The 25960-nt window shown below is 32.0% G+C and overlaps 1 protein-coding gene, 1 long non-coding RNA gene and 1 other non-coding gene across 3 annotated transcripts in view; 2 read left to right on the top strand and 1 right to left on the bottom strand.

Annotated features, from left to right (window-relative positions):
• Positions 1-25960, top strand: part of LOC105345323 (4-hydroxybenzoate polyprenyltransferase, mitochondrial) — a 281500-nt gene that overhangs the window by 127903 nt on the left and 127637 nt on the right. The window lies entirely within an intron of this gene.
• On the top strand, positions 12739-20556 carry LOC136274578 (uncharacterized). The gene is made up of 6 exons (XR_010713007.1): positions 12739-13050; positions 15164-15236; positions 15327-15568; positions 15715-15859; positions 18113-18244; positions 18657-20556. It is a non-coding gene; the product is annotated as an uncharacterized lncRNA (long non-coding RNA).
• On the bottom strand, positions 20631-23617 carry LOC105348891 (uncharacterized). The gene is made up of 2 exons (XR_010713008.1): positions 23557-23617; positions 20631-22139 (listed from the first exon to the last, which is right to left on the bottom strand). It is a non-coding gene; the product is annotated as an uncharacterized protein (transcript).

Here is a 25960-nt window from a genome sequence, read left to right as displayed (position 1 = left end):
GGTGTGTATGGTCAGTGCGGAAGTGTGAGTGATAACACTTAATTTATATTGTTTTGCACCATGATTTTAGAACATAACTCGTTTGCCAGCAGACAGCGACAGTTTTACGACTTGTCTGGTTAAATAGTTTGAAACTGTCATTAGTTTCAAACTATTACATTTAAGTTCTACTGAAGGCGAATTTGGTGAGAAATACTTTCTTTAATTGTTTTTATCTTAAAGTTAAAATATCTAAATATTATAAAAATGTCTGCGTCAATTGTATGAATGTTTTCATTTCAGGTCACCTTCTCATCATCATTACTATTCACCATAATAAAGTAATGTTGGAAACTGGACCACCCTTTTATTTATTTATTTTGTACGAGGAATAACGACCCCGTGACAATATACTGATCGTTTTCCCAGGCCATTATTTGGGTAGGTATTTAGGTTTTCCTCAAACAATATGAATAATCTATTTCTTTTAATAATGCACCATTGCCTGTTATTAAACTAAATACCGGCATTACGTTTTGTAATGAAATGTTTAAATAGGAAAGCAAGGCATTGTAAAGTGAAACTAAACAGCATTTTAAATATGCATTAACAAGAACCTAGGATTTAATTTTTTTCTTACTTTTTTTAAAACAAATACACAATGGAGTTAAGATTACGGTATCTAAAGTATTGATACAAGAACAAAACGGTACTTGTTTTCTTTTCTAGTTCATTTTTGTTGTCGCAACTCATCATGTGATCAAGAAAGCAGCAGATCCTCGGCAACTGGAGACATAGGAAATCACGTAAACTCAATGACAGAGCCTCTAACCGACGAGTTCCGCCCGTCATTCATAAACCCTGGTCCATATGTTATCATAATTGATTCATCCTCCCATAATTCCATTATATCTGGGGAATCAAATATAATTATGCCTCCACCACCAAACAGTGAACAAGGGCAGGTTTCCCTAGATCCGCCACCAGATTACTCCTCTGTTACAGACTAATTATCATCTTTTTGCAACCAGAAAAACGCATGTTTATTAATTTGTTATTATCATATTTATGTTTGTGTTGTGGTTGATACATGTAGATGAATGGATGGATTAAGATGACAGGAAATAAGGTCACTCATCTTTTTTTTATTGTAAATTTGGACTACTAAGTATTTTTGAATAAGGCTAAACACTAAATAATTCGTTCTTCCTTTTCACACTATTGTTTTTAAATATTAATTATTTTGTAAAAAAAAAATTGTAGATATTTGAAATGTTATTTTTTTTTGCTCATGTATGTATGTACAATGTATGTATGTATGAAAAAATGACAATAACAAAATGTTAACCATCTCAAAAATCAATAAAACGATATACAATTTCAAAACAGAGCAACACGGACCTCTAAAAAGATAAAGGTAGGATCAGGTGCATGGGGGAGTAAGCATCCTCTGCTGACCGGTCACACCAAACGTGCACCAAATGTCATATCGGTAAAAATGTCATAATCGGGAAACATGTCGTAATTTGGGGAAAATATAATGATCGGGAAAAACGGAGAAAAAATCTGTAGACAATTCGGTATTCAATCAGACCAGGGGAAACAAGGACCTCTGGAAAATCTCAGAGGCAGGATCATGTGCCTAAGAGGAGTGAGCATCTTCCGCTGACCGGTCACACCCGCCGTGTGCTCTCTCTCGTAATCGGGGGAAAACAGAGAAGTCCGTAGACAATTAGGTGATTAAATATGGTCTAACAATTAGTATGAAAAACGTCAGTCAGCATGCGACCCAGTGGAAGAATGTATTTGCTGACAAGGTCGTTGTATCAACCATAGAACTTACGAAAAGATGACTTCAAACGAGACTGTTGATAGTCCTTGTCAACTTGTTTTTCAGTAGCTTGCCTCGCCTTAAAAAACTGTTCAAACAAAGAGCATGCCCTTGCGTATCGAATTGTCATTATCCAAAAAAATGATTTTTAGACGGGGTCATGTGACCCAGTCTATTGGTTTACTGTCAGCCGAAGTCTCAAACCGGAAGGCACGCGTAGAACACATGAATTGAGTCTACGCGTAAGAAAGTAGTGCAGAAAGTTTTCATGCATTTCAGTAAATATGTATTATAAAAACACCCATTTAATCTTTTTAAGTCCTCTGTGTATAAATAAAATTCTATTTAGAAAATAAACAAATAGTTTTATTGATCAAAATATTCTTTCTCGGGTTCAAATGTGGAATGAGCGTTGTTGACGATTCAGTTTGTGTACGAGCTCACTAATCAATAGAAGAGGTTGATGGTGGAATCGAAATTAAAGTTCCCAAACGCAATGTGCCATTTTTGAAAAGTTGTGAATTTTATTTTGACAAACTTTCACCTTAATACTACCAAACTTCATGTGCAAGCCGAAGTTAAAATCGGGACGGGTTATACACATATGTTTTACAAATTAAATAGGTGTTTCATTGGTTTCCAGTCTACTTGCGGTATGACTGCTGTTCGTCTCTAAAGGAATTTTGTACAAAGAAATAGAAACAAGTCTGAATTTGCCTTCTCGTTCGGTGACTCTTTAGTTGATTAAACTGAATTTAAATTTTAAACAATACATTGTAAGCAAAATCTATAATAGATTATTCATTTTGGAAGACTTATACATTATATAAATAGTGCCTGTTTGGGAGGGTAACAGTTGAAATTGACACCCCGAGGATACCATTGTCAACCGACGCGAAGCGGAGGTTGACAATGGTTATCGAGGGGTGTCAATTTCAACTGTGCACTAGTTTACACCAAAAACTAGTAAGTGGCGAACGGATTTATTTTTACTTATTAATTTTGCATGAATCGCAAATGAAGAAAATCGTGTCAGATAAGTCGGTCTTAAAAATCAAAATGGCGACCGTGACAAATCTTTTTATTGTCTAAGTTCTTGGATTATTTTTAAAAAATGTTTCTAACGTCAGGTGCCTGTGTTTGTTATCGGTATACAAATGTTCACTTTGTTTATTAATTCAGCAGTTTTAGAGTTTTCGGGGTTTTTATAAAACTTTAATTACAGATACATGTGTACCGTACGTCCGACTTGTGGATTTTCCCTTGGATCACAAAATTGAATAAATCTAAAGATTAAAATTATCTACTTTGATATAGTTTCCTGGTTAGTAGTAATTTTAAAAAACATTCCTTGGAGTCTTTTTTTACATAATATACCGTTGTGTCAATTTTCTACCATTATGAAGGCCGGGACTGAGTAAAATTTAGACAAAGTATCACTGACAGACATTTGCAAAAAAGCCGAATTAACATAGATTGTAACAACTAAATAATTCAAACTCATAAATTTTTGAAGAATACTAGTATTCGAGGAAATCCAGGACAATTACAAATTCAAACTTCCAAGACCCCCGTCTTTTAGTACTCTCAGTACTTTGATTTATATGATAGTCATACAAACCAAGGTGAAAAAAAAATAGTCGGTGCGATGAACATGTGCCAGAGCCTATATGATATACAGGATTCTTATTGGTAGATATGATTTCAACAGACGAATATGTGCTACACGATGTATTTGCACAACCAACCAAATTAAATATATCATTCAATTTGGCGTTTGCAGAATTTTGATAATTTCCACAACGACAGAATCTTCTACATGTATAACATCTTGATCCCTCAAGGTAATCGTAGTAGGAGTTTGACGATTCCGTCATATACAAGTAAAAATGCGTTTATAAATTTCACATACTACTCTTAAAAGAGTAAACATACTCATATTTATAGTATGGACAAGAGACATAATGGAAAACATTCTACTTACAATGTTTAACAAATATTATGGTAGATATAAATTTGATTCATTCAACTTGTCTTAGCTTTTTTTCCAAGCAAAATATCAGTACATCTAATCTTTTATGTTTATTGTTTTGTGAATCTATAAAAGTGTCATTTTCTTGAATGCATAAATATAAATATAGGTGAATGTAAACTAGAAACCCTGCATTTTTATGATGGATTGTTGCATGCTCATTGATTGTATGTTGGGCATTTGATATCTCCACACATTTTAACTTATTGTCTCTCGTACTTCAATTTGAAGTTAAAGACAATAACAATTTATCTTTTTTCTAAAAGCTTTGTTTAGTTGAGGAAAAGTAAAGATTAATTTTGAATAATTTTTTGTTCTTAACAGAATATGTACGTTTATGTACAGAAAGCATTGTGAATGGATGTACATTTACAACTTGAACTCCCTGAGATAAGTAATGCTCTTTTATTATTTTATTAACAAACCACTGAATTTTCTTTTTAAATTAATTATTCTTTGTGTTTGATCATTCATTTCAATATTTTTTTCAGCGTCTACATGATGCTTACAAAAATCTCATTCATTTATTTAGTATATGTTTAAGTAAGGAGTTTTCTCGTTATCAAACATACTTCTTATAATAAGAAATTCATGAAATTTTGACACAGTCAAAGGGATCATATTACCAAATGATTCTATCAATTTAATCAAATTTAACCTTTTTGTTTTTGCATAAAGGTCAGGTCAAGGTCACTACCTTTTCCTAAACGTAAAGGATGATAAAAATAAGTGTAGCGCGTTGTAGTTCTGTAGACATTTGTTTAAGATTTGAGGATTCTATACTTTAATGAAATGGTAGAATTGCAGAATGTCTGTCAGCTTATACTACTAAAATAAAATATCTATACTAAAATTGATATTGCTTAGCCCGCATTTCCTCTAATTTTCTTAAATTTTGAAGAAATTTTGATTATTTTTTATGCTTCCAATAATAAAATATTTCTGATTTTATGTATAATGAAGAATTTATATAAAGATATAAATTGGTTGAAAAGCTAATATATTGAACATTTAATAAGAGAGAAAAACAGAGTTGAGTGATTTTTTGACGAAATCAATATAAAGAACGGGCGCTTTAAAAAGATTATAAAAATGTAATTTGATTGGCAAATCATATTTTAAAAACATATTCTGAAACTAAAGTAACATATCATTTGTTCACATAAGTGAGAAAATCCAACATTAATGCTATTGTTTGTTTTTAAAATGCTAAAACAGACTCAATAATCTTCAGCTATTCTGAATTGCGAAACATGTGATATTTTCCTACGCCAATAGTGCGCCAAAAATATAGTCCTTGCTGGATTCTAAACATTGATTACTTTTTCTATGCCAAGTTGTATGATAATTAAAAAGAAAGAAAAATATACTATTCTAATTTCCTTTCATCTTGATTTAATCAAAAATTATTCAAATTTACGTTTGACAAGTCGAAAACCAAATAAGATTCCTTCCTTAAGCAACTTAAAGTTCATTTTCGCTGATACTTTACATTAATCCGATAACATATGAAAAGTTTTGACGTTCAGGGAATATTCATTTTTAGTTACAAATTATGTATAATGCACAACGATATGAATTAAAGTTTGAAATGGGATGAACACCTGTCATTCGGCTAACTCAATGGTGACTGAAAAACATTAAAAAGAATTACGTAAATGTGACCGAATTGCATAGCTCTGCCATTCATACATATTTTCAAACCTTCTAGATAGAAAAAGCTGAAGTGCGGTTAAATTAAGATCTACATGTAAGCGGTTTATTAAAGTTTGTAAATGCCCAGAGGATATCATACTTTTAAAGAGGGTTGTTCAAGTAATGTTAGAGTTTGATACATATTAATTTCACTAGCAATGTACTCTATTTCAAATATTAGGGAACACACACACACATTTTATAATCAGATAAAAATAATATTTTTTTACAATGTATTCCAATATTTTCAGCAAATAGAAACATATTGCAGAAAAAAAGATAAATGGAAACGAATCTTTATCAGTTTGTAATGCTTGCAGCTACATGTAAGTAATGCGCATTAAGCTTATATCAAGAAAGTTAGAATGGGCTTCGTGTAATATTGTTTCAGACTTCTTTTACTGCCCTTCTTGATAATCATGAACTTACTGCGTGCGGAGCAATAAATATTTTTGGTTTGGTTTTACTTGTTTCCTAATTTTTTTCTTGATTTTTTTTTTGTGTATAACATGTAAAATCAATATCAAATATAGACTGATGCCATAATCATTCAGATTTTATTTCTAATGAGGATGTTGAAAAATTTACAGAAACACAACGCTTACTCCTGGCGATCAATAATAAAAGTATTTTTTTTTTTAAAGCTGTTTTAATAACTTGATTTTAAGCATATTAAAAGACTTAAAATAAAATATAATAATTAAGAATATAACATTAACGATTGTCTATTCTTTATTCAATGCATACAGCGGTAATATCCAAAAAAAAGAGGAAATGTGGTTGTTTACGTCGACCCTGTTTACCATGTTAACGTTATAATAATAATATATGTACCTCTATCAGATAAAGTCATATTTTCGCTCTCTCTCTCTCTCTCTCTCTCTCTCTCTCTCTCTCTCTCTCTCTCTCTCTCTCATGGAAATATAAATTAAAATATCCATAATTTTCAAAAAGGCATTGTTTGTGTGCTGCAATTTCATTTTTATAGTGCTATTAGGTTTTTCTAAGCAAAGATATATGATGTGAGCTTTTAAGCTTTGTCTGGTTGCACAAAGAAGAAAAGGACAATTTAATTATCAAAAGGTTTTTTTTTTTTTAAATTTTCATCTTTATAAAAAAAAATGCATATCTTGTAAAGATTTTTGGTCTACAGATCATCAACTTTATTTGAACTATCCAAAGAAATGTACTTTGAAATCACAATTACCAATAACGGACACAGACAGTCTGCTGGACGTACCATTCACAGGTCCTGCGTAATATACAGGATTCTTTTCGATGCCAGTGATTCCTACAGAAGAATAGGTTTGACAAGACGTTACAGCGGAATTAAACCAGTTGAAAATGACAATGGCATCAGACGGATATACGTAATATCCACAACGCTTAGATTTAGATCTATGCGGTCCGTGATATTGATGACAATTATCATGATAATATGCTTTGTTTCGACAAGTTTGGATTAGGGATGCACATAAACCATGGACCTCACTGATATCAAAGATAGCCTTATCGTGTTCCACGCTATCAATGACAAGGTCTTTTGTCCTGTACACTGATTTAATGACGCCATTACACACCCTGGAGTGAGCGTCATGGTGTCCTTCGGTGTGAGTCGAAACGACAACCAACCAATCCCTCCAAAAATATTTTCTAGAAAGTTCTTCATAGAGGTTCCTACTAAAATCATGGTTACTTAGTCGTAAATTTCTTGAGTTCATTGAAAATCGGTCAATATCGCTTAATGACTGAGAATAATAGACATTTTTCATTTCCAAATCGATTGCCTTCATTTTTTCTTGAACCTGCTCTGTTCGAATCTGCCATTGATGGATGTAAAATGGAGCAATCAAATCGCTGCCAACAGCCCCTAGATAGGCAAGTTCTACTCTAGCTGCCATCAAAAGTAGTTTCAAAATCCCCAACATAAATGCTCTCATTTTCCCTCTATCGTTCCTCGTGTACTTCATGGCAGGACGGAGAAGTCCCTGGCTTAAAACTCTATGATCTTGCATAAACGCCGTGAACAGTTTAGTTCCACTATCGATATAGCCGTTTTTATAACTGATTATAAACATTTTCTTTTGTTCATTTATTCCGGATTCTGGAACTTGATAAATTCGACTGAATTGTTCAGAAACTGCATGTATATTACTTTCCAACATTCCATATGAAACTTGAACTGCGGACCAATCAATTAAGTTTTTTACGTCATTGAACTGTGCGTTGACCTCATCAAATCTACGGTTGATGCTCTCGGACAGGTTCCGCATATATTGTAGTTCAGTGGATTCTGTAGACGAAGATTGTATTCCCAAGATAAGCTTGACAACAGAGGTGAAGGCTTTCAAGAAAGGCGCCACTGTATTAGCTACATCTTTCACAACAGTAGTAAACTCTCCGTTGCTGATATTTTCAAGGACTGCCTCTCCGGCAGAAAGCGCAGAATTTTGCGAATCCACATTTGCGAAAAAAGATATAGCAAAAAATGTTCGCAGTGTTATTAGGCCAATCTTCATGACTCTTTGGGCTGGAAATACAATTGATGATAATTTTGAGAGTAAAATAAAAATTGCTCCCCTAAAGCTTAATCTCAACTATGTTTAATGAAGGTAAGAAAATCAAATATTAGTTACTTTAGGCATATATATGTTCAGTCTAGTTATTCAATGTTTATAAAATGAAATATCTAATACAGGTATATTATATTTTTCAATCCATTGGACGTCAAATTTGCTTAGCATTTAAGTTGGTTTCATTTATTACTAATACATGTATAAGTGATGTTTACATGTACATTTGAATATTAAACCCTGGTAAAATTTAAGACATTACGTTTCGGTTTTGTTTTTTATTTGATATTTTTTTGGGGGGGGGGGGGGGGGGGGCTTTGATAATTTAATAATTTTCAAAGCTACCACATGAAGTAATATCTGTTAAAGAATAAGATACTTTATGAATATTGTACACTTAATCAAATACATGCAATTAACATTTATTGTGACTATAAATTATATATATTGTTTAAAGATAATAGTCACGGTTTTTTATCCGCAATGAGAGCTGTTATTGCCCTGCTGTAATAATTTGACAGAGTATTTCAAATGAGAGAGGAGGATACCTCACTTTTTTTGTTTTATCAAAAGGTTACTTATATGTACATTTTAAAAAAAAGTTTATGTTTCTTTGTAGATTTTAACCCGATCCTTACCGTGAGCGACGATTTTCCAGGTTTCAAAAGTCGCACTGCACACAATCCTTTATATATATATATATATATATATATATACAATTATTATCTGCAAAAGGTGTAACTGTCTGGTTACGATAAGATCAAACCATATTGAAAATTCTCAAGGAAACTGCGTATGATGAATTGCATAATTACGCACATTTAGGTCGTAAATGTATAAACGATTTGGTTTTGTTTTCGAAACAGGATACGGACCAGTTTTCAGCAAAGAACACCTATGTTTGAATTAATCATGTTAGTTCTATATACATTGAATTTGATAAATTCAAGGCTTTTGAAAATGGTTTGTGCGTAGCATATTTGAATGCAGAATATCTATTACATTAACCTCCCTTGTTTTGTAAGGTACATTTCTTATTCAGGAATATCCAATTACATTAATTTTCTATAACTTTTAAATCAATCAACACATCAAATTTTAATGCCGCATTAAATGAAAAATTCTCAAAATCAGATAAAATGTCCGTGTGTGGCTATTTTCTGGTATTTATGTAAATCAAAGGTTTTAAAAAATGTATGGTACTGGGTGATTCCAAGCATGCCATTGATGTTACATGTACATTAGATATTCATTTAAATAGCGTGTAGACGACGATAACTCTAGATTCAATACTGATTCAATGAAGACTATTCAACATTGAACTAATAATTATTGAATTTTGATTGAGTTGAAGATACAAGAATGATTCAACGTCAACTTTTTCCGAATAAACAAGTTGCAAGTAATATGTTTGTTTGGTTGTTTGTTTATTTGTTTGTTTGTTGTTTTGCTCTGTTAGATATTTGTGTTATAATCAAGCATTGCGCGTTGCCCGTCGGTCATTATACACGCTATTACATGTACATGTAAAATAGATCACATTGTGCATAGCAGACAAATAATTTGGCAAGGAATGTAAAGCATTCAAACTAAGTCTTGTGAAAATAATGATCCCCGGGAGAAGGGTGGGACCACAATGGGGGGTTAGGGTTTAATGTTTACAGAAGAATAAAAAATATAGAGTAATCTTCAAAAATATTCCTCTCAAAAACCAATCTGCTAGGAAAGTTGAAACTTGAGTTAAAGCATTGTTAGGTAGTGTAGATTCAAGTTTGTTCAAACAATAATTCCCAAATTGTTGGTATTGATTTTAATCAACTCTCCTATGCAGTTACTCTGGCAAACCGGAACTGAGACAATGTTTTCGCCCAATGACAAATCATCACCGCTGACAAGATTTAGTTCTTGGAAATAATCGATAAATTCGATGAAATGTCTCAGGAGCATTGTTTTTTAATAAACTTATTTATACATACATTGAAAATAGTCAGATTTTAAATAGTACGAACAATTAGGATATTTTATGCAGTCGATCGTATGTGTACGCCAGAGTTTAATATAGTCTTGTTCAACCATCGACTGTGTCCGTAAAACCGGAACTGAGACAATGTTTTTGCCCAATCACAAATCATCACCGCTGACAAGATTTAGTTCATGGAAATAATCGATAAATTCGATGAAATGTCTCAGGAGCATTGTTTTTTGATAAACTTATTTATACATACATTGAAAATAGTCAGATTTTAAATAGTACGAACAATTAGGATATTTTATGCAGTCGATCGTACATGTATGTGTACGCCAGAGTTTAATATAGTCTTGTTCAACCATCGACTGTGTCCGTAAATCTCCGACAAGCAGAGAGTCATTCTATAATAGAGGTCGCGTCATCAAGCTATCACGTGACCTAGTGTTTGCAGGGAGTATCTCTTGCTTGTCGGAGATTAACGGAGACAGCCGAGCATCTGGTTGAACGAGACGAGAGTTCATTATTGCCTGGATCTACTCAATTTTTGAAGAACTGTAAGTCGTTTTAATTCCACGGTGTTAAATTTCACGAATTATCTAAAAGTACCAATCGCGATGGTTTTAATTTCATGCTCCAAGAAAACCAGGTGATCAAAGTATAAGCATTGGAAGTTTTTTTAAAAATCTTATATGTTAATATTTACGATGGGTTTATTTTAGCGGAAAAACAATAAATCGCGAACATAGTGAAAATAAAACCATCGTGATTATTTGCCAATCTACAGTATTTCGATTACTGATACATATTTTGATAGAAATCAATTCTATTTTTAAATATTGCACAACATGATTCATTCGGGGTTTTCAAAGTTCTTGTCGGAAAATTCTGAGAATTCATATTATGAAAATATGCGTAATTCAAATACAGATTATAAACTACTTGTAATGCAAAATAACATATCGTTGATTTAAGAATATTAGTCGGAAGTATTATTCGCCTACTAAAAGTAAAGCTCATTCATGCCTTGCCATTTCGGAAATCAATAGAACGGTGATTTGTATAGTTTACTGCGTGTAGCGTATATCATATAAAAAGAGCTGACCAATGATATTTCATGCCGATCATTCCCTTAAAAGGAATACTTGTTTGCATTTGTCTTTAAAATACTGGATCATCAATATCTGAATTTCACGTTTGCAGGTAGAATTACAAAACATTTTTTTTTTACATACTTTAATATCTTACAGTAAACAAATGCCTTTTTTGTAGTTTTCAATGCAAAGTTCACGTATAACTTATAATTCTATAAGTATTCAGACTTCAAAGCGAGAGGGAGTGTTTTTATATTTTGTCTTCAGAACATAACAAATCTGCCATGATTAAGGCGTAAGTCCGGTTTGAAATGCATAATACAATATTTGTCAAAAAAAGTATCAAATTAATTACAGTTGTATTTGGTAGTGGGAGTTATCAATAAAAATGAAGTACTGGTATAGATAAATTTGATAGAGAATAGAGACATGATTGCAAATTGTTGTACAAACAAATATTTTTATTACCGTTTCGGATTCATATATCAAGTGCATGTTTATCGTTTGTTTAGTTTATCGGTATAGAAAAATGTAAATCATTATTACACAAAAACAAACGTGTATTTCATCGGATTTATACATTAATGTGTTTTAATTACAATGTCTGCTTGTTTCATTACATGTTCCATTGCTTAAATTGAAAAAAAAAATGTTTACAATGCAATCTTGGTTAATGAACAGTATTATCTTTATCTATAAAACACCGATTTGTCTATGTACTAGTTTTAGAAGAAAATATGTCTGTTGTAACTGTTTTTAACTTTTGTCTTTTCTAAAGTATACGTTGTTTCCTTAATATTACATGATATGATGAACCTAGTCAAATAAAGAGTTCAAGCTTTATATAGTTACAGGCTTCGTGTTATGTGTAAACAATGTGCTGATTGAGGCCATCTTAATTATCGATGTATGAAAGCATTGGACCATGCAGTTAAACACTGTGCTTGGTATATGAAGATTGATCAATATCATGAAGGAATTAATGGAGACGATGAATGTGAGATGGACCCAAACAGAACTTGCAGTAGACAAGAAATAAAATTCTCAGTAGGTTATGAAGAAATAATCAAAATTATTACAAATTTTAAGACGCTTCATATACTTAAAGTAGGTCATGGTGAAGTTATATGCCGGAGTTAAATGTATTTCATCGATATTTTGGAGCTAGAGCACTTTTATAGAGGTATTTTAGAAAATTAACACCTAACGATAAATAATCAAATACAGCATTTGTGTTAACTTTTATGTACTATTTTCGGAACAAGATTTAACAATTTTGGCCTTAATTTGTATGTACACAGGTTTAGGTGGTAAATACAGTTTACTTGTCATTTTTTGCAGAAGGCACCATACCGTAACTCGTTTATTTGGTATAATGGAATATTTTTTCTCAAACGAAACTTTTTTTATTAAGACTCGAATATTCGATACAGATTGTTAATATTAAAGTGAAAAACTGTTGCAAATATTACTAGACAATGAAGATAAGATATTTTGTTGTTGTTAAAAAGAGTTCCATTTCATACCAGGGTTAACCCAGTGTAACTCTTCATACTTTAACCCTACTTCATTCTTCATATATTAATTTAAGTTCATACAATTTTTATTCCATTTTATTAGGCATTATGCATAACTACAGACGAAGTATACCTTCCAAACCGTATATGTGTGTCCATCTTATAGCTATCTGTCTTTTGAAAATTACAAAAACAGGAAGAAAAAATAAGTACCCCAATATAACGCAACTTAATATGAGATCTAATGTTATATAGCTGAGATAGATTTCAAATGTTTTACCGGGAAATGATTTGTGGTTTTGCAGAGGACTGAGAATAAGATTGGTTTTAGTATTATACAGAAAGATCCTGATTTTTTTAAAGGTAGGTATATATTATTTAAAATTTTACTAATGAATTTATCTTAATCAAAATTAAAATGTGTTTTCGATAATATTTTGTAATACGTATGGATAAAATCTAATTAAAAAATAAAATATTCCTCACTGGCATCAACAATTTTCAAATAATCAGTTTTTAAACAGAGATTTAAAAACATCGCGAAATTTTAGCATTTATTTTTCAAATATGAATTTACATTGCATTAACCTATTGTTATTTAAGTTAATCCGAACTAAATTTTGACAGACCGGTGGTTGTGTAAAGGTAAAAGAAATTTATCATGCACTTTGACCTTTCGGATAAAACTGTAGTATATTGTTGATTTTAGAATGATTTTTGTCGTAATCTGCTTTATATCAGTTGGAATCAGTTCAAGCGTCAAAAAAGCGTGTGTGTGTGTTTTCGATTTTGATTTGTATGCGAGATTTCTATACGAGGTACTTCGGAAGCGATAAGGTACCTGTATAAGAAACCCTATGTTTCTCAATCAAATATTATTCATTCATTTTATTTCTCAAATGAATGTTAATCTTAAAATTTGGGAAATAAGTGTAGGGAGTCTTACTGATAATAATTCAAGGAACTTACATTCAATCAAAACGTGAGAAATGAATCTATTGGTAAAAGTCTCTCTCTGCATCCGTCGTAACAAACTATTTAAAATGAAATTGTACATTTTTTTGCGGTTTCATTCTCCAATAATCATTTCCGCTTTGTTAGTCTATTATTGGATATTACATCATTAGCAAGAACTTAAATATGGAAGGACGCTATATAAACTGATAATCAGATAAGTACACATCTATGGCCATGTTCATGAAACTATCTCCAGATCCACCCAAAAACATGTTTTAGGATACCAAAGCAATCTTAAAGGTATCGCAAATTAAGATTTCTTATTTTGACAACATTTTCTTTGAAAAATGGAAATCAACAATTTAAAGTTGATTGTGGAAAAGTATTGTAAATGTACAATTAGGTCATATAGGTATCCTACTGAGATTATAAGAAATTTCTTTTTCAAAGATTTCTAATGTGGTATTTCATTTAGCATTGACGATTATTCGTTTTATTTGCTCGATTTTGTATCATCTATTACGTATAATTTATGTGTTTCGTAATATGTGTCACTTAATCATTTAAAAAAAAAAAAGAAACATCTACAATTTAAATATCAGCGAGCCCTGGCCACTTTACTTAATATCGAAATTCTCCGAGACAGATAATCAAACACCCCTACATGTAGTGACAGCTGTTGGGGTGTCTTAAAGTTCAGATTATTTTCAAGAGGTGCCATAAGTTAGGACGGCTTTTAAACACCTTTTGTCCTAAGATAAATCTTAGACATATCTTAGTCTTATGATAGCATCCTGAACACGCCCCGTGGTGCATCTAACTTACATTATTATCTATGCTGAAGGGTTTTTGATACAAAAGATTTGTGCTTCTGAAGTTTTATTGTCTTTTCGTTGTATTGTTATATGAACCTAAAGGTGTCATTTCATTGACTGCATGAATAAAATAACTACATGGAAACCAGAACCTCGATTTTTTTAAAGGTGGAATTTTCTTCCGTAATTCTAGTTGACTGTCAGCACGACAAGTGCATAACGTATTAAATGACAATAGGGCGGTCGAGTGGCTAACTGTTGCAGTATGGAGCAATCTCTCTGAGGACATGATTTCATTGTTTGTAAAACATGCAATATACCTTTAATTTATCAAGATTGTCCACTGATTGAACATTATTTTCTCTCGTATTTCAGTTTAAAGAAAAAAGACAAATACATTCCTAACTTTTATATTTCAAAACTTTGTTCAGGCAGAAAAAATATGAATTACAGTTCATACATTTTTACTTATTATCCTTAACACGTTTGATTTGATGTTTACATATATAAACAGAGCACTTTGATCGATTTTTAACATACGACATCAAGTCAATGTGATGTTGGGCTAGCTTTATGTATTTGTCATACACCTCCATTGTTGAAGTAACGGAGTCAAAATTGACCTATTGTGTAAAAGGATAAAATTTAAATTTGAAAACTCATAGGAAAATGCATTGTTTACATCTGCTCAATTTCGGTTTCAGATGAAAACAACAAGTCTACCTTTTGTGGATATTTTTCTCTTTTTTCATTTTGTGGCATCGTCACCAACAATTTGTGAGTAGCGCTGCTGTAGTTATTTATGACCCAATTAACTTCTATCACCCAAAATGAAAGTTGACTGCTAATGACAATCATTATTTTCAGATTCCTTTGGTAAAACATGCTCGATGCAACCTCACCAGATAAACGAGGTCTCTGTGTTTTATGTTTCTTTTTTCAACACCGGTAAGCCCAGGGATATGTGGTGCTCACACATAGCCTTTAGTGGATATGGTTCGAATTCCAAAGACAAATACCAGATCTGTACGACTCTAGAACGATTTTCGGATCCAACATGCAATTTGAGACTAACGCTACGGAACAGTTTAAATGGCACTGTATTCAAGGTTATCATCTAAATATAAGTACTGGTTTGTTTCATATACAGTAAGACCCGTTGGAGGATCTGTTTGTTTGCTCTTAGTGATTTATTCAGTTAGTAGTTTGATTCTTGTGTTACCTAAGTTCTGAAATCGATTTGTTTGCCTTGTAGACATATAACTGTAGGCAGAAATCAACGTCTAAATTTTGTGCAACACAAAGTGACTCACTCTATTTTGTTGCTGAATTCTATACAAAAGAAAGATGGACACAATCAGAATTCCTATTCCAGGTGGAAACTACAAAGACCTACGACCGTAAGTGATTTCACAATTTTAATACACTAATCAGTTTTCTAGCGTACGATCTACAATTGGTAAAGGTACCTGACTTACATGGATGAATTATGACTAACTTGCTTACATATTCTTTAATTTATTTACCTTTTTAGGCAAAGTTAAAAAAAAGTATTATACACAAAATTGTCAGATATGTATTAACTTTAGTCAGATTATGAACGTACATGTATGACATGATGCTCCGTTCGTGTTTTTCCACGAGAGCGCATAAATTATAATGCCAACCAGCAGGCATGTTCACGAAACTTTTCTAAGATATGACCTAAGTGTGTTCCTAGGATATGACTTAAATAGGAACATCCTAAATTTAACATAAAACTTGAATTAAGATGTTATTACAGTAGCTCGAAGGTAACTTAGGAACATCTTAAGTTAGGATATCCTAATCATCTAAAATCATTCTACATATTTTTGACATCGATTCATACTGATAAACTTTGAGATACTTTTGCAGGAAAAAATCATCAAACATTTTTCTAGAGAAAATAGTACGTGGTTACAATGCTTCAGAAAGGTATTTTTAAAAGGCAACTAAAATTTGAGTGTCAGTCGTTGAGTGATAAGCAAGTTACAGAGCTTGCAATTCTTTGCTATATAAAAAAAGCTCTTGTTTACATTTTGAATGTTGAAGTGAAAATTCAAATTTTAGACCTAAAGTGAATGTGTTAAATGTTAGGAAACGTTTATTTATGTTTAAAATGAATAAGAAGATAGACAAATCAGCTTGAAAAGTTTTTTTTACTGGTATATTGAACCTATGTAAACAAAACAGGGCACGAGCCTTGTTTATATGACAAAGAATTGTGGGCCCTGTGTCTTGCTTATAACTTTACGACTGACTCTCAAATTTCATTTGATCATTAGAAATGCTTTCCTAAAGCATTGTAAATAATGAAAACAGAAACATAGAATTTGACCAAATTTGTGACCATGCCCCTTTAAAAATATATCAGCAACCACTTACAATTTAGTTCAAACAAAATACAAAAAAACAAAAATCCAAATAACTGAATTGTGTGTAAAGATAATATCTGGAGAGGTTTTGGCTTAACACCTGCGCATTTTTTGGAATGTAAATTTGCTTTTCCTGCTATTGTCATTCAAGTAATACAAAAGCACACACTTTTTATATAATTTAACGTTAACTGTACGTGTACACACACAACGGTTACCAAGTCTTTTTATAAACAGTGCTTCATTTGTCAATTTTATGATTTTTCTTAAAATTTATTGAGTTAAAATTTACATCATATATCTTAATGAAAATGCATTTGATTTTTTGTTAGATAAATTTAATCAAAAGTTATGCAAAGAGTAAATGATATCAGTTTTTCTGGGACACCTTCTATTAAGAATAGAACAGTTTTTGCTGAAAAATGAATTGTTTAAATAATTGTTGTAAGCTCCGAGGCAGGTATTTAGCAACGGGGAAGTAGGGAAGAGGGAGAGTACGGTGTCCCTCTTGTCCTAATTAGGTTAAAATAAGCGTATATATTAAAATAAATGACTATGCTCCTCACCCGGAGTAGGATTTGAAGCTTGTCAGAAATGCTGGAACTGTAAAAAAGATTGCTTTATTCTACCGGTCTTTAGAAAAAGTTTCTTAACAGTCCCCAACCAAAAAAAAAAAAAACCCAAAAAAACAAATAAAATCCCCTGATTTTACAACATTGGAATGGCCTTAAGAGAAGATAAGTGATGTTATAAAGTTAGGACAAAGTTATGGCGGTTCCCAAACACACATAAGACTGAGACTTACTTAAAATGCACCGTATTCCTAAGATTTTTTCGTGTTCGTGTACCTGCACTCTACCAAGTTATTGACTGTGATAAACCAAGCATTATCTTTACAGTTTACCTCAAAAATTCAGAATAACAATAATTGAATTTTTAGTTTCACTTATCTGTAGGATAAAATATATTTGTAAAGATACAGTGATATTATTAGCACTGAATAAGAACAAAAGTGTACGGCGTTATATATATCGTTGACCTTTAGATACTTTAAACAATCAATTCTTTAAAAAAAAAAGATTTTTTTACATATATAATATACATGTAACTTGTTTAGAATAAAAATAAAAACATCGCAAACAAATTGTCTAAATAAGTTAAGAGTATAATTCTAAATGATATATATTTGTTTCATTAAATATTCAGTTTATTTTTGTATCAACAGAACTCAGCATTTATTTAGACTTTATCTTTTAGATGTTATAACTGTATCTGGAATATCTGGTGGTGTGTTTGGAGTTATTTTCATCATCATTGTCGCTGTCTACTTAAAGTGTCGTAAACTGAAATCAAATACATATTTGAGACGCAGATTTAGAGATATTCGAGGTAAAATTTGCTTTAAATTGGTTTATTATCAATTTCATTCTTAAAATTGCACTAAAATTGTGCATAATGCCATTGAAAACGGTTATTTTTAATCAATGATTGTTTTATCATTATAACTGTTACAGATATTCCTCAAAATATATAAATAACCTGCACCATTGCCTGTATCAAAATTTACATTAGGTTTTGATGAAAAATTATCAGGAATGGAAAATAAGATAGAGTACAGTGAAAACAAACCGTGTTCTTAATTTCATTTACTTGATCCTACATTTTTTTTTTGAGTTTTGTTTTTTGTTTTCATCTTATTACTTACTTTAACCTCATCTCCAGTCCTTTTACGGAAGCTAAGGTTTATGTTAGATTTTGTTTACATAAGAGAAAAGCGATAAATACTGTTTTTCTATTTTAGTTCACTTTTTCTGTCGCAACGCACCATGTGACCAAGAAAGCAGCATACCCTCGACAACTGGATACATGACCTCAAGGGCAGCACATTTAACCGGCGATCATCATCCGCCATCTAATGACCCTGGTCCATATCTAATTATAGTTGATCCATCCTTATATAATTCCATAATAGCTGGAGATATACCAATGCCTCCTCCCCCATACAATGAACAAGAGCAGGTTACATCAGACCCACCACCGGAATACTTCTCTATTACGGATTGATAATCAACTGTTCACTTAAATGTACTTGGAGTGTTGTACGAGGGTATTAAAAGTTATAATTTAGTACACCAACTCTTTTTGCATGTACATCGGATTCATTAAAACCAGAACCTTGCATTAATTCTGTTAAAAGCATTTTATGTATATGTATTGTGTGCGTTTGATTGATGGAAAGATGGATTGAGATGAATGGTACTATTTTTATGATTGAAAGAAATTTTAACTGCTTGTACTATTTTTATAATTCCAATCTGAAATCATGAACTTTGACCCTTTGTAATTATGAAACGGCTCCGGCAAAATCATCTGAATTTTATAAGAAAAAAAGGCTTTTATAGCAAACAATATGATCTGTAACATTGGTACATTCCTAAAATGCAAGCCACAAACCTTACCTTAAAATATATATGCAGGGAAGTACAATCTTTTTAATTTTCGTTAGGCAGTTCTTTTTCTTCAGTTTTTTAGTTTTATATTTTACAATCATTCATTATATAGTTTCAGTTATATAGGAACACCCTAGGTATTTTTTGAAGTCAATGCTTCCATGTAATATGTTTTTGGTTACCACGGCACTCATTGGACACGTTTAACAATAAAATGAATTAAACCAACAATTCTAAACAAAATATAATAATATACCAACGATGGTTGAAATCTGGTGACCCCAGGTACATGCACAACCTATTGCCTGATTCTTACATAAAGTCATACATACTGATTTGCACTTAAAATATCTTTGCTTTTTTCGCGCATTTAGGGACACATTTAATTTCTCAAAACGTTTAATGTTGAAGGCGTTTTTATCAGATACAAAAATGTACAAATCAACTAATTTTGGAAATGAATAATTTATTTTACTGGACTCATCTAAAGAAATGTACATTGTATTTATGTTCTCCAATTAGGGACACAGACAATTAATTTGCTTGTCGTACCATTCATAGTACCTGCATAATATACAGGATTCTTTTCCGTAGCGATGATTCCTAAAGAAAAATAGATCGGACAAGACGCTGTACTCGTAAGTAGGCGTCATGATGTTCTTTAGTGCGAGTCGAAATCACAACTAACTGGTCTCTACAATAATATTTTGTAGAAAGTTTTACATAAAGGTTCACACTAAAATCGTGATTTTTCAGTTGTGAGATGTTTCGAGTGTAATACAATCTGTCAATATTCTTTTTGTAATCTGAGAAAAAACAAATTGTTATCGGGATGCCTATTGGTACGGAAAATTAGCTTAATTAATAAAATTTAAACTCTTAAGGTAAAATGAGGAAATATTGTAATCGGTGAATATGAAAAAGACATCCAGATATAAATCACATGTGGTGATAACGAACAGGGATCAAAATAAAAAGTTAAAAGGGATAATTAAAAACAGGAACAGAGCCAACAATGACCTTTCATAAACTTTGAGGTAGGTTCACGTGTCATGGAAGAGTGAGCATCCGCTGCTGACCGGTCACAGCAGCCGTGTGTTCTTTGACGTAATCGGAAAAACGGAAAAATCCGTAGACAATTATGAGATCATCGTTTAACAATAAGATGCAAAGCATGCGACCCAATGGAAGATTGTATTTGCTGACGAAGTCGTCATTACGACCATAGAACTTACAAAGAGAGGTCTTCAACAGAGGCTGTTGGTAATCCTGTCTTATTTGTTATGCAGACAAATCAGTTTTGAATAAAATACAAGATGAGAATCGGAAAATACATCCTATATTTTTACAATGGTGGTACTGCAGCATTTCAAAATTAGATTCATTTTGAATTTCGGACGAACAACAAAGTTTACAAAAAGATAAAGATACTCATCTTTAAGAAAATTATCCGAAGAAATGAACATTATATTTGCACAAACCAAGGTATTTTACAAACAGTCTTTGTGATGAACCCTCGCTAGGACCCGCGTTATATGCAGGGTTCTTGTTGGGAGATATTCTGCCTATAGATGAATATGTCGAACAGGACGTCCTGACTGCGCCAAACCAGTTGAATATTACATCCGCGTTACTGTAATTTTTGTAGTCTCCACATCGACGTTTTCGTCCATGATAAAAATAGGGCTCAGCACCACAAATGTTATAATAACAGGGTGGCGGTGTTGTGCAAGCATTATAAATGGCTGTATGTGAGCATGTTTGCTTTAAAGATGCATACAAACCTTCTACCTCTCTCATATTAAATGATGGTTTGCTGCGCTCGACGCTATCAACGAGTATATCTTTTGTTCTATACACAGATCTGATGACGCCATTACACACCCGTGAGTGTGCGTCACTACGCCCTTCTGTATGAGTGGAGGCTATAACCAACCAATCCCTCCAGAAATATTTCGTAGAAAGTTCCTGATATAGGTTAAAGCTGTAATTTTGATTACTAAGTCCTACGTTTTTCGAATCCAATGCAAACCGGTCGATATCCTTTAGGGATTGGGGTAGGTAAACATTTTTTAATTCCAAATCTATCGCCTTCATTTTCTCTTAAACTTGCTCAATGCGAACCTGCCATTGGTGAATGTAGAATGGAATTAAAGAATCATAACCCTTGACTCCTAAATATGCTAACTCTACTTTAGCAGCCATCATGAGTAGTTTTAAAATCCCCAACATAAATGTTCTGATTTTGCCTCTATCGTTCCTCGTGTATTTCATAGCAGGACGGATAAGTCCCTGGCTTATAACTCCATGATCTTGCATAAATGCTGTAAACAGTTTGGAGCCGCTATCGATATAACCGTTGTGATAGCTGATCACAAACAGTCTCTTCTGTTGATTAGCCCCTGATTCTGGAACTTGAAATATTCTGCTAAATTGATCGGAAACCGCATGTATATTGCTCTCTAACATTCCATAGGAGACTTGAACTGCTGACCAATCAATCAAATTCGTGACGTCATTGAATTGCACGTTTACTTGATCAAATCTTCGGTTGATGCTCTCCGACATGTTTCGCAGATATTTCAGTTCTGGGGACTCTGTAGGAGAAGCTTGTATTCCAAATAAAAGTTTTATTGCTGAGGTGAAGGCATTAAAAAATGGCGCCACTGTTTTAGCGACATCTTTCACGACAGCAGTAAACGCCCCGTTGTTAATATTTTCAGCAACCATCTTTCCGGCGAGAAGAGCGGGATCTTGTGCATTTACAAGGTTGGCAAAGAAACATAAAACAAGAGCTGTACGTAATCCTTGGTCAATCTTCATGGTACCGTGGACTAAAAATTAAAAGTACCGATCAACATTAATTCTTTTACATGATTTAAAAAAGATAACCATATGTACTTCTACTTAATATGAGCAATTCTGTCGTTTGTCATAAAATATAGAAAAAACAAAATCGCAAATGCCTAGCATTTGTTGTACAGTGCAATTTCATGTAGTTTATAATTATCAGAAAAATTGAATCAAAATGTTGAAATCCGCGAGGAATTCTTCTTGCATAAATTCATTTATCGTGTTTAAAAAGTAATTTACAGTAATTAGTAACATATTACTCGTCTTTCGGAGCGTATATATCCGATTTTTAATTAATCATAAAAAGACATTTTTATTTCAACCATAAAGATTTTCTATAGTTTAATAATGTGATAGTTTTTGTTTTGATTATGCCTAGAATTGCTATTCAGACTACCATTAAAGCTGCTAGGTCCGATTTTATATCAAATTTTATGCAAGCTTTTAAACGATGGTTATGCTTAGTATATGAATGATAATAGACATTGCAGTAGTTTTTCTAGTCAATTAAGCCAAATTTCAATGAAGAAAAATATGTAAAAAATTTGCTAACAAACAAACGACATAAAAGGGTACCGCATTATTTCGCCTCATTTTAGATTTCCCCCTGACGACGAGACGGGTATGGTTGTATTACGACTTTGACAACGCATTAAATAAAGATCGAAATAATCAGACAAATTACAAATAAACATGTGTACGTTTTGTTCGCTAATATTTCTGGAGTTTGCTTTCTTTACAATTGATGTATAGCATGCAAGTTGAATAACCCCAATCATTCGGGGGACCAAACAAAACGGTTTCCTTTTCTAAAACTTCCCGTGATGCACTTTGGTTTGTTTTTTCGTTTGCACAAAAAGAAATCATTTTTATTTACTTTGAATATTTCTAACTTTGAAATAAGACTGATTCTGCTCGTGTAAATAGGAGAAAGTCCATAACTTTCTTAGATAAATGGTTTGTATGGAAACATTTTTGATACTGTAATAACAAAAAAATCGGACCAAGCAGCTTTAAGAGTTTAACGATGGACTTTTATATTTCATATTCAATATTATGAGAAGTTTGTTTTTGATATCATATGAATGCTTACGTAATTTTGTGTTATTTTATAGCTGGTTAAAAAAACTATAAAAAATCTTTTTATGGAACTCTTAGAATTGAATTCTGCCAGACACCATTTTGAATTATTATACCTTATATAAATAAAATAACTGTTACTGGATCTATCCATGCCAAGAACCAATTAGACATTTTTATTTAGACGAAGAATTGATAATATATAGTCAGTTTTCTATATCGTTTTTAAACAGTGATAAATACTGGTGAAATGAGGAGTATCTAGTTTTGCCATCTCTTAAGTAAACAAAAAGTCGTTAATGGTAAATTACTCCTTACCATAGGTGATGCGTATTATGTTCCTAGTTTTTCAGAAGGCTTGTAACGTATTTGTTGCAATCATTTTAATATATACAAAAGTTATCTAGGGTAGGTCAAATGGCAATGCTTAGCTGACTGAGATAAGCGCGCAGCATATTGTACATTCACAAGGAAATAACTAAAAGGTTATTGCGAATGAAGGTACATTTGATTTAATTGAGATAAATATCAACGATATTTAATGAGATCTTTTAAAATTATTAAAATATTTCCCTTTTTTTTATCAGTAATTAATTGAAGACGGCCGATAATGTCATGGAGATACAAAATGAAGAACACAGTACTACATGTAGTCCAGTGATAACCTCGAAACGTTTTTTTTAACGTTGAACTTATACTTTGGAGCGAAAATAATAAAAAAATTCATTAATATTGCAAACAACTTACACATAGTAAATAAACTAAAAGGTTGTTTATCGACAAAGCTCCTTTCCAGAAATTTTATTTTATATTCAATTGACTGAAATGGACATCTTTCTATTGTGATGTAAACAATGATACTTCTATCTCCTTTTTATTGAAATCTGTAGAATCATTAAATTTTGTGGTTGCTAAATTTTCGTAAAATTCGTGGATACCTCTCATCCACGAACAAGCATCATCCATACTTTAAAAAATAAGGTTTATGAAGTCATATTTCCTTTTGTAGGTACAATAAAGGAAATTACGTCCCCACGAACTTGTAAAATTTTTATCAATCCCCACTTATTTAAACGATTCCAAAACATTTTAAGCAGGATAATAGCTTCATGCCGTCAGTTTTAATTCCTGTTATATCACGATGGATCAGATATATATTATCCTTTCCCTACTAGGTATCATTAAAGTAATTTAAAGTTTCGATAAAATATCAAATACGCTGTTTTCTTGAAATAAAGAGGAAACACTGAGATGTACTTTAGCAGGAAAAAATTTATTTCAGCTTATTAATGCAGTCTTGTGATGTTATATATATAATATCTATTTTTATGTTAGAAATAGTTTAAATATTATACATGTATATTTCACATTGAATATTTATCTGTACCAGGTGGTATGTGTACTGGTTATATTTGTCGTTTATCGGCAAATGGTAAGTGAATAATATAGGTTTAAATTAAGAATTATTGCACTGATTATTTCTATCATGATAAGGAAAATGTTACTCGTTTTTGTGTGTAGGAGTCCATAACATGTTTTAAGATCAAATACAATGCGAAAATTGAAAATAGATATTACATTTTAAGTAAAATATGAAACAAAACAAATAAAGATCTTAAACTTAATCAATTGATATCGTTCAAATTCATCTACAGAATCTACAAAATATCAGTAAAGTACGTTTAAGAAATTTATTTTGAATTTTTCTCTTAAATGTCCTTCACCACTATCCAATCCGGGCTCGTCAATGACGAAACCGCCAGGGGTCGCTGGCGTCAAAGTAAAGTAATTCTCGACTGTTACAACATCGGCGGGAGAGACACATTTTTGGTGACTTAGCTGGTGATCGTAAATTTTGATAATGACTTGAGACGGGTCTGGAGAACTGTGGGCCATTTATAAGTGTGTTTAGGGAATGATAAGTTTTTTTTCTCAATAAAATGGCACTTTATGGTTTCTGTTTCAGAAACCCCCGACTCTTCCGAAGACTTTGGGACGGAAATTTCTAGTTCAAACTCAGGGATCTGTACACATTCATGTTGAATATTTCCCTGTGGTATTCGCATAGGGTCTGCAGGTGGATCCATAGATTTGAAGAAAAAAAAATGTATGTAATTTATATGATGAATCGTGAAAAATAAAACATATTCAATATATATTTTTTCTTGTTTTTAATTATGTTATTAAATTATATACTTTTGTGAATTTCGGTAATTTGATTGGTCTTTTTATACATTTTTACAATCTATTCGACCAGACGTTGACATTATTCCGAGAGTCAAACAAATTATTTCAAAGGAAGGACTTCCGATTTCATAAAATTAATACTATCAGCTTATATTAATTTCACGAATTATCAAGTCATTGAGCATATTCGTTTTAATATTTGTTTATGAGATATATTAAGATGATTAAAAAAATATTCATTTGTTAACAACAAATATAGGGATGATAATGGAGTTGAAGATGCAGGAACAGGCTAACAGACCATCACCCTCCAATATCTGATGCTGGCTTGATAAAAATGTATGACTACCTTTCAAGCTCTGACCCAGCCCAGGTGTTGCAACACAAGGTAAATTTTAAAACTGATAACAGCAAATGGTCACATTATATATTACAAGCATTTATTAAATAAATACTTTTTTGATATATATGATAGGTCTTTGTGGACATCATGATGCACTTTGAGTGCAGGAGCCGTGAAAATATAAGAACTCTT

Source organism: Magallana gigas, chromosome 4 (genome assembly GCF_963853765.1).
Source record: "Magallana gigas chromosome 4, xbMagGiga1.1, whole genome shotgun sequence".
NCBI classification, from domain to species: Eukaryota; Metazoa; Mollusca; class Bivalvia; order Ostreida; family Ostreidae; genus Magallana; species Magallana gigas.
Note: the sequence above shows the minus strand (reverse complement) of the source record. Positions and strands in the feature narration are given on the sequence as shown.